Genomic DNA, 11265 nt, shown 5'->3' on the forward strand with positions numbered 1-11265 from the left:
GACAGGGGACACTGAGTGCAGAGGGCTTAGCCTGGAGTCAGCCTGAGCTGAGCCCTGGGGCCTCACAGCCCGCCTGGTCCAGCCCACAGCCCTCCCCCAGGCTCTGGAGCGAGGCCAGAATCCACACGCATCCTCTTCTTCTCAGAATCCCCTTCTTTCCAGGCTGAATATTACCCTGATTGTGTTGTAGGGAAAGGAAGAGAACATTTATTCTTTTTAAAAAAATAACATTTTTCTCCATTTACAAAAGTAATACATGTTAATTGTGGATAATTTTGAAATTAAGATAAACCAAAGAGAAAACTTGAGACGATCTATAATTCATCCCCTCTCTATAAGCACTTCGAGCGCTCGGCTTTGAGCCTCCCGACTTTGTCCCGAGTGAGCCACACGCGCTCTGCGTTGAGCCTGGGATGGGACCCCAGAACACACTGTTATCAACCTGGTTCTTCCATCGCCAGCAGACCCCGAACTTCTACCCACCCAAGGGCCCCACCCCCTTATACTCAGGGAACCGTCCCCAACCAGCAGCTCTTACAAGAGCAGGATCTCAGCCCCGGACCCCCAGAACCTGCATTTTCCCAGGGCTCCCGGGGGTTCCGAGGCACACCCCAGTTTGGGAAGCAGGCATGGGCCCCGTTGCGTGGATGTGCTCACACTTGTCGAAGCCAATCCTCCAATATTGAACGAGGAGCTGGTTTCCAAGTTGCGACATCATAAATAATGCTGCAGTGAATAGCATCATGAGTAGCTAAAACCCTGGGCACATTGTGGTGTTTTCCTGGAGCAAATGTTAGGGACCGTCTCCCTTAATTCTGCTTCCCGCACATTCGCTTCTCTTCTCACTGGAACACTCTGATGGAGTAGGGGCCATCTTCATCCCTGCTCTGCAGACGAATAAACTGAGGCTGGGGACAGGGGTGACGACACTCTCTGCGGTCCCAAAAATGGCGGCCAAGCCCGGGCTCAACCCCCGGGCCTGCCTCCACACCCGTCCCACTGACCTTTGCTGTAAGTGGGCCTGTCCATGCAGAACGTCAGCTCCTGGATGCACCGTGTGGGTCTCACGCCCACCCTGTCCCTGCTCAATGGGACCAGTTTGCCCTGGTGACAGACAAGGCATGACAGCGCCATGCTTGGCTGGGCTGGATGGGGGAGTCAAGCACCACAGGGGGCACCTCAAGGGGACATGGGCGGGGCTTCGGGACAGGGGTGGGAAATGGAGGAGTGAGGGGGCTTTCAGGTCACAGGGAGTGGAGCTCAGGCCCAGAAGAGAGGAGGGGCTGGGAGGGACATCGGCAGGAGAACTTCCGGCTTCCCGGTGCCCGTGGCGGGAACGGCAGCCATACAAGCGTGAATCCTTTTGGGGGAGACCCTCGGCGGGGAAGAGAATGCGGTGATGGCAGCAGATTCTATTAAAAGCCATTCTCATTACTGTACCGTTAATTATTAATGGGATTGGGCACATAAAGGATGGGAAAGCCCAGCTGGGCCTGTCTCGACTCTCGCCTCCGGAGCAAATGGCTCTTGGTTCACGTCCAGCAGACCAGCCACGAACGTGCCTGTTGGAAAAGTGATGATGACCCCAAGGCCGCCACGGCGGGACGGGCCCCACTGAGATCTGCTTAAAAGAGATAAAGAAGAGGAAGCAAGCCAAAGAAAGGGGACCCAGAGGAGACAAACTCAGAGCCTCTGCCCATCCTTCTGGGCTTAGCTTTTAGGCCTGGACACCCTGGGTGTCCCTTCCTTTAGGACGCGCCCATGCACTCTGACAAGCACTGCAGACCTCATCCTCCTCTGAACACTGCCCAGACCCCCGGTGCTCAGCCTCTAAAGAGACCCAGAGAGGAACTTTCTCCAGGTAGCAGCAGAAAGCACACGGAGAATAAGGCCAAGAGGCAGTGTCAGGTTTGGGCTGAGCAGACCCCAGGGAGAGAGACTTCACCCCTCTTTCCTGCTCCCATCGGCTTTATCCTCTCTGAACTCCTATCCAACCCTCAAAGCCCGGCTCAGAAGTCCTCTCCTCCAGGCAGCCCTCCCCAGTCCCAGCTGCGCTAACAACCAAGCATACAGACACTGTCCCTGCCCTCACGGGGCTGCCAGTCTGACAGGAGTCTAGCGAGGTTGTTAATCAAACAACCGTCACAAACCGTGGTGACAAACGGACATTATGCTCTAAAGCAGAGAGATGGAAACCACGCACCATAAGGGCAGGAATCTTGACGATTCTCTCTTCCTCTCCCCGAGAACTGCCTGGTGCCTGGAGCAAAGTGGGCGCTCAGTAAATGTGTCTGATTTCCCAGACTGCTAATTGGGGGCACAGGAATGAGGTCTTCGAGATGGAAAGAGCCCCGGGGCAGGCAGCTTTGCAGAGCAGAGGGAGGAAGGGGCTGGGCCTGGCTTGCCTCCACTCCTGCATCCTTGCAAAGCTCTGCTGGATTATTGGCTGATTTATCCTGACATCCCCATGCAGCCAAGCAGTGAAGGCTCTCCTTTCTTTGGAATAATTAAATGTAAATGAACGAGTAAGTCTGGGCTTAAAAAAAAAAAACCACTAAAAACCTGTGGACTTCGATATAAAACGGCATCTAATGAGCAACGCCCTGATTCAGCCGTTCTCATTTTTCTACTAAATACCCATGAAGGCAGAGAGAAAGACGAAACCTCACTCAGTGCGGGGAAACAGCTGCCAACCTCATGCCAGAGTCTGGGAGGAGCCGTACTGATGACAATGGTGGGGGACGGCGTTGGAGAGAAGCCTCAGGACACAGGGACAGGGACAAAGGTAGGAAGGTGCTCAGAACATGCTCCATCGTCTGTCCCCCTCAGTGACCTGGAATCTGTGCCATTCTGAGAACTGGACGGTTGTCCCTCTCCCAGAGATGCTCCTGGAGTGGCGTCCCCTGGTCTTTCAGAGAATGTGGGCATGGGCTTTCACGGTGCATGGTATCCTGGGGGGGAAACAGGATGAGTGCAGGGGTGGGCGGGGAGCAGCAGGAAGCTCCCGGGTAGCAGTGTATGCTGGGATATTCTGTTCAGAATATCCAAGAACCAGACAGCGGGCGGGAGCGGATGCCACCCTCGCTTGGCAGAGCTGCCGTTGGCAGAAGCCTGCTGGAAACTAGGAAATGGATTGAGCAAAGCCCCCTGGATTCCGTTGCTGAGACCAAACACTGAGAACGGGATTTAGCCATCCAACTAGGGGCAAGAGAGCAGGACCGAAGGCAAGCTACACGCCCTGTCTACTTGTGAGCGTGGAGTGTGGCTTACTGTCCTGCATTTGAGAGACGGCCCAGAGGAAAAAGCATCGACAGCACAGGACTGTGAGAAAACACTGTAGACCGTGGAAAAGGAATCGGCATTCTGCAACGCTGAAGAGCAGGCGGCTGACAGCGATTTCCTGGAGGAACCAGAAGAAGATGTCAGGAAACTGCTCAGCAACATTAATGGAAAGACACGCTCTGCAGAACAGGAGCGGGAAAGCACAGGGCGGCCCCAAGAGATGTGAGAAGGCAGCAGAGGATATGAAAAGGGACGGGATGGTGTGGTGCGTTGAATTATGGTCCCCAAAAAGATATATCCAAGTCCTAACCCTTGGTACCTCTGAAGGTGACCTTATTTGGGAAAAGGGTCTTTGCAGATATAATTAAGTTAATCTCAGGATGATTAAGTTAATCATCCTGGATTAACTGGGTGGGCCCCAAATCCAATGATAAGTGTCTTTGTGAGAAGAAGAGAAGACACAGACAGAAGAGGAGAAACAGGAGACGAGGCCACGGGAAGATGGAGGCGGAGACGGCAGTGATGCAGCCACGAGCCAAGGAAGGCCAAGCAGCGCGGGCAGCCACGAGGAACAGATTCATCCTCAGAACCTCCAGGAGGAACCAACCCTGCCACCACTTTTATTCCAGACTTCTGGTCTCCGGAACTGCAAGAGTGTACGCTCCTGTCATCCTGAGCCACCTGGTTGTGACCATTTGGTACAGCAGCCCTAGAAACGAATACAGACGGGGTTAGGAAGGATTGCACTGAAAGAAAAAGACATAGAAGCAGAATTCGAATCCATACTGGAGGAAGCAGAAAGCAGAAAGTGTCATGCAGAAAATACAGTCAGTGATGGGGAAGCCAAGCTCAAGACCGCTGCTAAAAGGTGTGGTGGAGAGCAAGAGATGAAAAGAAAGCGCGAGAAGGGGTTGAGGGTGAGGAGGCAGCAAATACAGAGCAGGGATTCTGGAAGGAAAGGCCAGGATGAGAGAGAACTGCGAATATAATGAATGAAAACTCCCCTGTGCCTTAAAGTGAAACAAAAAGATCGGAATATGCACATTGGAAGGGGCACAGCATCCGGGAAAAACAGAGACTTCGACCAACCGAGACACATGCTAGAAAGACATGTGAATTATGCAAATAATGACAACGCCGTCTGCCTCCAGGAAGGAAAGTGAGTTAGTTACAAAAGAACACATCCAGACTGTCTAGATTGTGTCCTACTGGATGCTAAGTGATAAGGGAGCCACTTGTATGAGGTTGGGGGGAAACACTGAGACATTGTTACTGAAGGGTGTGCTCCCATCGGCTGGGAGTCTAAGAATACCAACACTGTGGCTTCAAAAGTCTGGGCATTATGAAACCAGTTCAAAAGCAGCGAGTCTAAAGAATTATTGTAAATATTGTTCCCAGACTGAATACAAAAGTCAAAATTATTCTTAAATGACAAATCATAGAAGAGAAAAAATAATAAGGTAACCATCTGGATCTAAAGCTTGAAATCACATCAACATGGATCGAACAGTGGGGGGAACCTTAAAAACACCTAAAATAAGGGGTTCAGGAGGCACTGTTTCTGATTCTATTCAGATGATCAGGCAGCTGCAAATGAAAGACTTTTTCAACATAAAGGCAATTTCAAGTGGAATTAGAAATGAAATGTCTACTAACCAAAGTCTGGAGAAGACTAAAGCAAAAATTCAGAGTCCATAAAACAAAATGCAGCTGGAAGGACAAACGGAAAAGGGGGGGGACCAACTTTCTCATGGAAGTGAGATCCGTGGGGTCAGTGTTAACAACAAACATAAATGCATGACATTCTCCTGGTAAAATACCAAGGACTCTCAGATTGGATAAAACAAAAACTAAGATGGAAATCCAACTACATGCTGCTTAAAAGAAATAAACTTAAGGGGCCGACCGAGTGGCATAGTGGTTAAGTTTGCGCACTCTGGTTCGGCAGCCCGAGGTTCACGGGTTCAGATCCTGGGCGCAGACCCAGCACCACACATCAAGCCATGCTGTGGCAGCATCCCACATAAAATAGAGGAAGACTGGCACAGATGTTAGCTCAGTGACAATCTTCCTCAAGCAAAAAGAGGAAGATTGGCAACACGTTAGCTCAGGGCCAATCTTCCTCACATATAAAAAATAAATTAAAAAGAAAGAAACTTAAAACCGAAGGACACCAAAAGGTTAAAAATCCAAGATGGGCAAAATTATATGAGACAAGTTCAAGTCAAATGAAAGGTAATATTTATATCGGATCAAGAATCACAGGCAAAAATCATGAGCTAGGAGAAAGTCGTTTGTATTGATAAGCAGGATGAGTCTCAGTGAAGATCCGATTGTCACAATCTTTTACGTCCTATACAGCATTAGACCCAACTGGAGAAGCGAGAACTTAGCTATTCACAGAAGGACAGACAAAAAAGCCCCGAGGAGACTTAACTCTCATCTGTCTTTGACATATTCAAATAGTATCCCCCAGCCACATTTGCGTAGGATTGGAATAATATAATTAATAAGGTTGATTTAATAATTGAACTTCGTACCTTACGAATAAAAGACACTCATTTCTTTGCCAGAGCCCATCAAACATTTATGAAAATTGATCATATATGAGGCCATAAAGAAAAATTCAATAGAACCCCCAAAGCAGATATAGTAAAAGTCTCATTCTTCGATCACACTGCAATTAAGCTAGAAATTATTAACGAAAGTTTAAATTAAAAGGCCAACCATTCGAAAATTAAAAACGACTTTTGTAAATAATTCTAAATAAAACCTGCATGACAAACTATTTAAAAAATATAAGACTGCAAATACCACACACCTAAACATACGGGAAGGTGGTTAAAATGTTACAAGGAGGAAAATTCATAGCTCAACGTTATGAATTTCTTAAATAAGAGAGGGTGGAAGTCAATAAAGAGAAAGAGCAGAATTTAATAAATTGCAAAAGAGAAAAACAAGAGAAGTAAAAGGCAAATCTATGACTTGGTTTTTGGTTTTTTGAAAAGTCTGATAAATTAGGTAAATTTATAGGAGGTCCATAGGTAATAAACAGAGAGAAATGAATGCACAATGGGAACAAACAAATTTTTTTAAATTAAATTATATTAAGTAAAGCCTTGTGATGATGAATTTGAAAATATGAATAAGTGGGTATTTTTATAGGAAAATACATATAACTAAAACCAATTTAACAAGTAGAAGAAAACTCAAGAACCTACTACTACAGGGTAAACTGGAAAAGGAAGGAAGGCGCTACTTCCTGGAGAACGGTTCGGTCCTGACACTTCTGGCCAATATTCAGATATTTCAAACATTCTGTTTCAGGACACAGGAAAGACGGAAAGTTTCCCCGACTATCTTAAGAACACAGCATCACCCTAAAACCAAGAATAGGCAGATAGTACAAAACTACAGACCAGTCTTGCTTAAGAATCTGATAAAAATCCCAAAGAAAACATCGGCAAATGATCCCGGTTGAGACTGTGTGGCCTCAAGAAGCAGAAATCTGCTCAGGAAAGTGGGGGATGACTTACAAGGATTCAGGGCCTCCACACGATTAAAGGCTCCGGTGGAGGTGAGCGTCGTCAGGGCCTGCGAATGCGTCACCTCGCCTTTCTCGTCACACCAGCCTCCTCCGCTAGTCGTCAGACAGCCAAGGCCCCAGTGACTTTTCAAGTTGACTTTTAGGGTCTTCCGGGGTCCCAAGTGTAAAATCGGCAATGAAAGGATGCTTCCTTAACACGGTTAGCGTGACATCTGCAATGTCTGCCGATCTTTCCAGTCCTCCTTCCAGGCTGGGGACGCACTTTCCACTGGGGTTAGGCAGGACCATGTGACATCAACACGAGCTGAAGTAATGTGTGCCATGTCTACATAGAAGCACTTAATTCCTGGTACGAGACTCTCCGATTCTCTTTCCCTCGCCTCAGCGAGCAGGGGAGCATTCCCGGATGTGGAGGTGCAATGCTGAGCCAATCACAGCCGTAACTGAGAGAGAACTGCCTGGACTTAATATGAACAAGAAATAAACCTCGCTCAAGCCGTGAGATTTTGACATTATTTGTTACGGCAGCATACTCTAGCTTATCCTGACTAATTCCGTGACAAAGAATATCCATCTCAAGCCAACAGCCAACATCAGATTGAATGGTAAAATACTGGAAGCATTCTTACCAAGATCCAGAATAAGGTGAGGATGCTTAATAATGCCCCTATAGTGTGACATGGCTCTGAAAGTCCTAGACAACGCAAGAAGACAAGAAACATAAAGGACAACCGCTAAAAAGGGGACAAAATTATCCTTATTTGTGGATAATATAATTGTCTACTTGAAAACCCAAGGGAAGGAAGTGAAAAACTATTAAGTAATAGGAGAATTCTACAAAAATGGTCAGTTATAGAATAAAAACACAAAAAGTCAATCGTTTTCTTCTTTCCCTCCTCTTTTTTGCTTTTTATTGGGCTGATAGTGTTTTCTTTATTTCCCTTTTCCCTATATTGGTTTGAAAGTTATACATTCCATTTCTTCCTGTTGGAGGTTATCTTTAAATTCTTATCATGCATAATTGACTTACAATCTAAATCTGTGTCCTCCACCGTCCTCCTGGACAGGACGAGGTCATAGGTGACTTAACCCCTTGGAAAGTCATCACCATGTGTGATTGCCTCATATTTTAGTTCCATCTTGTTTTGAGGCTATGTTTGTCATTATTATCACCGATTTTTCCAGCCAACACTTATTTAGGTTTTACCTTTTAAAAATCTTTGCTCATTGCTCATCACATACTTGATACCGGGCTTGACCACCTTCTTCCTAAGGTAATCTTTTATGAGTTCTTTCAGCGAAGCTCTGTGAGTGGTGAAGTTTCTGTGTTTGTCTGAAATGTCTTTATTTTGCTCTTACTCTTGAAAGACGGTTTAGCTGAAAGGCAGCTTACGTTGACAAACATTTTCTTCCATCATCTTGAAGATTTAAGGTTGCATTGTCTTCTGGTCTCCATTGTTGCTGATGGCTTTTGCTGTGGCATCATGGTGAAGGTGCCTGTTCTGGAGTCCTGGCCTGCCTGGGTCCCAGTCCCGGCCCTGTCAGCCATCACTGTGTAATTCTGTGCCCGGTGAGCTGCGGCTCACCGTTCTGCTGTGTGCGCTGGGCTCAGCTGGGTGGCTCTTCCGCTTGTCTGGCCTTGAGTCACTCGTGTGGCTGCTCTCATCTGGGGCTCGACTGGGTGGAGGGTTCAGGATGGCCTCACTCAAAGCCTGGCAGTTGATGCTGGCTGTCAGGTGGGTCATCTTGCTTCTCTTCCACCAGAAGTCTGTGTTGGGCTTCTTGATGCGATGATGGAAGTGATCTAAGATGCAAAAGTAGAAACTACAAGGCTCCTTAAGGCCTGGCTTTGGAAGCCACACAGCATCATCTCTGCTGCATTCCATTGGTCAAAGCAAGTCTCGAGGCCAGTCTAGACTCAAGGCGGGAGGAGAGTGGCCTCTCCTTCACGGCAAGAGTGTCCTCTTGGGGAGGAGCAGTGAAGTCGCACCACACAAGGGTGTGGTCATGAGGAAGCATGATTCCCCAGGGGCCATGGTTGCAACCAAAATTACTTAAGTAGCATGAAGTAATGAAGATACTTAAACTTTCTGTGCCTTGATTTTTCCATCCTTAAAATGTGGATAATAAGAATACTAAGAGAGTTATTCTGAAGACTTAAAGAGCTAACGTATAAAGTGTTGGGACACTGTGCTTTTGCGACGGGCATGAGGTAATCTGGTCTCCCCTTCTGGTTGCTCTAAGTCTCTTTCTTTGTCTTTGGTACATTTATCTAGGTGCAGACTCACTGTTATGCATCCTTCTTGGGACTGACCCACTTCTTAAATCTAAGGAGTTGTGTCTTTCATCACTTCTGGAATCTTCTCAGACATTATCACGTTGAATATCTCTCCCCTCCATTCTCTCCCTAGTGTGTGTCCTTTCAGGTCTTCTCTGAGGCGTGGGTTGGACTTTCTTACTCTATTTTGTTAGTTTTTATTTTCATTCTGTTTCTCTATCTTTGTTGACTGCATGCTGGGTAATTTCCTCAGTTCCGTCTTTCAGCGTGTGAACATTTCTCCAGCTGTGTCTAATCTGCTATTCGACCCATTCGTTGAAATGTTAACTTCAACAACTGCATTTTTCACTTTTAGATCCTTGTTTTTCCTTCACGTCTGCCTCTTCTTTTTCCACGGTGTCTTTTAATTTTCTTACGCATTTTTAATTTTTTAAAAATAATTTAAAGCATTCATGTTGTAGTCTCTTTTGGGCTGTGCTGTTATCTCAGTTTCTTGAGGACTGACCCTTCTTGTTTTGTCTGCTGACTCTCCCTCGTGGTAGATGGTTCCAGCCTGTGGTCTCTATTTTCAGTTGTGAGCTCTCTTCACCGAGGATCTTGCCTTTTTGGGGTCCTCAGTCATGGAATAGCTTCTGGTTCTGGTTTTTCCCTCCCATCTTCCAGCACCTGGGCATCTCCCATTCCTTCTTTCTTTCAAGATTAATTACTTTTGTTGTTGTTGCGAAGTTTGGTTGACGTTCCTCAGCAGGAGGAGGCCACATTCCTCAGTCTGCTACGTTATCGGAGCAAGAAGTCAAATTGAATATATTATGAAGGTATCATTTAAAATCAATTGGGAAAATGTGGACTATTACTAAATGGCATCGACAGCTGTTCAATAATTAGTGGGGGAGGCAATTAGCCTTAACATACACCACAACTAAAATAAACTGCAGACAGAGCAAAAACTTAAATATAAAAGTGAAACTGTTAAAGCGCTAGATGAAAATAACGTGAGTGGGAAAAGCCTGTTTAATTATTCGACTGATGGAAAAATCCTCTCAAAGCTTTGACTACAGAAAAGTTGAAAAGTTATATACATTGAAGAACTATGAAAAAACCTAAAAAGCAAGTGACCCATTAGGAAGATATTTACAAGCTATAATAAAGATTCAACATCCCTAATCTACAAAGAGCTCTTGCACACCCAGAGGAAGACAATGACACCTAATAGCAAATTGGACAAAGGACACGAATCAGTAAGAAAATGAGAAATACAAACGACCCACGAGCCCACGAAAATCGTCCCTCTTCATTAACAGCTAAAGACATGCACTTTAAAACAAGAGATCGTTTTTACCCCACCAAATTGGCCAGACATTTCAAAAAGATGAGACTGTGCTGTGCGGTGAGGGAAAAAGGAATTCAACACAACCCTCCTTCCTCAGCAGGAGTAAGGACATGATCACGTCCCAACCCCCAGAACCCAGGAACGGTACCTCCTTTGGCAAAAGGGTCTTTGCCAGCGTGATTAAATTAAGGATCTTGAGATGAGGCGGTCATCCTGGATCATACGACAGTAAGAGACACACAGGGGAGAAGACGACAGGAGGAGACAATGTGAGCACAGGGGCAGAGACCGCAGCGATGGGGCTACAAGCCAAGGAATGCGGGCTGCTGGCAGAAGCTGTGAGAGACGAGGAAGGATTCTCCCCCAGGATCTTCAGGGGGAGCGTGGCCCTGCCATCACCCGATTTTGGATCTAGCCTCCAGAACTGCGTGAGAAGAAGTTTCTGTTGTTGAAGCCCCCCCCCGGTTGCGGAGGTTTGTCACGGCAGCCCAGGAAACTCACAGAGCGCCACCAGGACATTTCCGGAGGGCAGTGTGCGGTATCTAGAACAAACTGGTCCTAAAACGTGCACACCTTTCCCAGGGCGCATCACTCTCCTCCTAGAAAACACTCAAAATTAATCACTGAGGATTTGTCAAAGATTTCTTGGCAAGGATATCCACTGACGCCTTCTTCTTGAAGGGAAACCGAATAAACGACCTAAATGTTCCTTAACAGAGGACTGGCTAAATAATGATGGTTTAGCTGTATAACAATACAGACAAAAAATAATAATAGCCATCGCTGATGGAATGCCTTCGATGTGCTCTGCGTGGAATGCGTGATTTC

At 46.5% G+C, this 11265-nt stretch overlaps 1 long non-coding RNA gene across 2 annotated transcripts; it reads right to left on the reverse strand.

Annotated features, from left to right (window-relative positions):
* Nucleotides 1–234: 234 nt before the first annotated feature.
* Nucleotides 235–11033, reverse strand: LOC124228111 (uncharacterized). 2 transcript variants are annotated; one of them, XR_006885638.1, is made up of 6 exons: nucleotides 10586–11033; nucleotides 6819–9876; nucleotides 3890–3991; nucleotides 1005–3400; nucleotides 658–887; nucleotides 235–408 (listed from the first exon to the last, which is right to left on the reverse strand). It is a non-coding gene; the product is annotated as an uncharacterized LOC124228111 (long non-coding RNA). The 2 variants fall into 2 exon arrangements; XR_006885636.1 differs by having other exon boundaries at nucleotides 6819–11033.
* Nucleotides 11034–11265: the final 232 nt, after the last annotated feature.

This window comes from Equus quagga, chromosome 1 (genome assembly GCF_021613505.1).
Source record: "Equus quagga isolate Etosha38 chromosome 1, UCLA_HA_Equagga_1.0, whole genome shotgun sequence".
Taxonomy (NCBI): domain Eukaryota; kingdom Metazoa; phylum Chordata; class Mammalia; order Perissodactyla; family Equidae; genus Equus; species Equus quagga.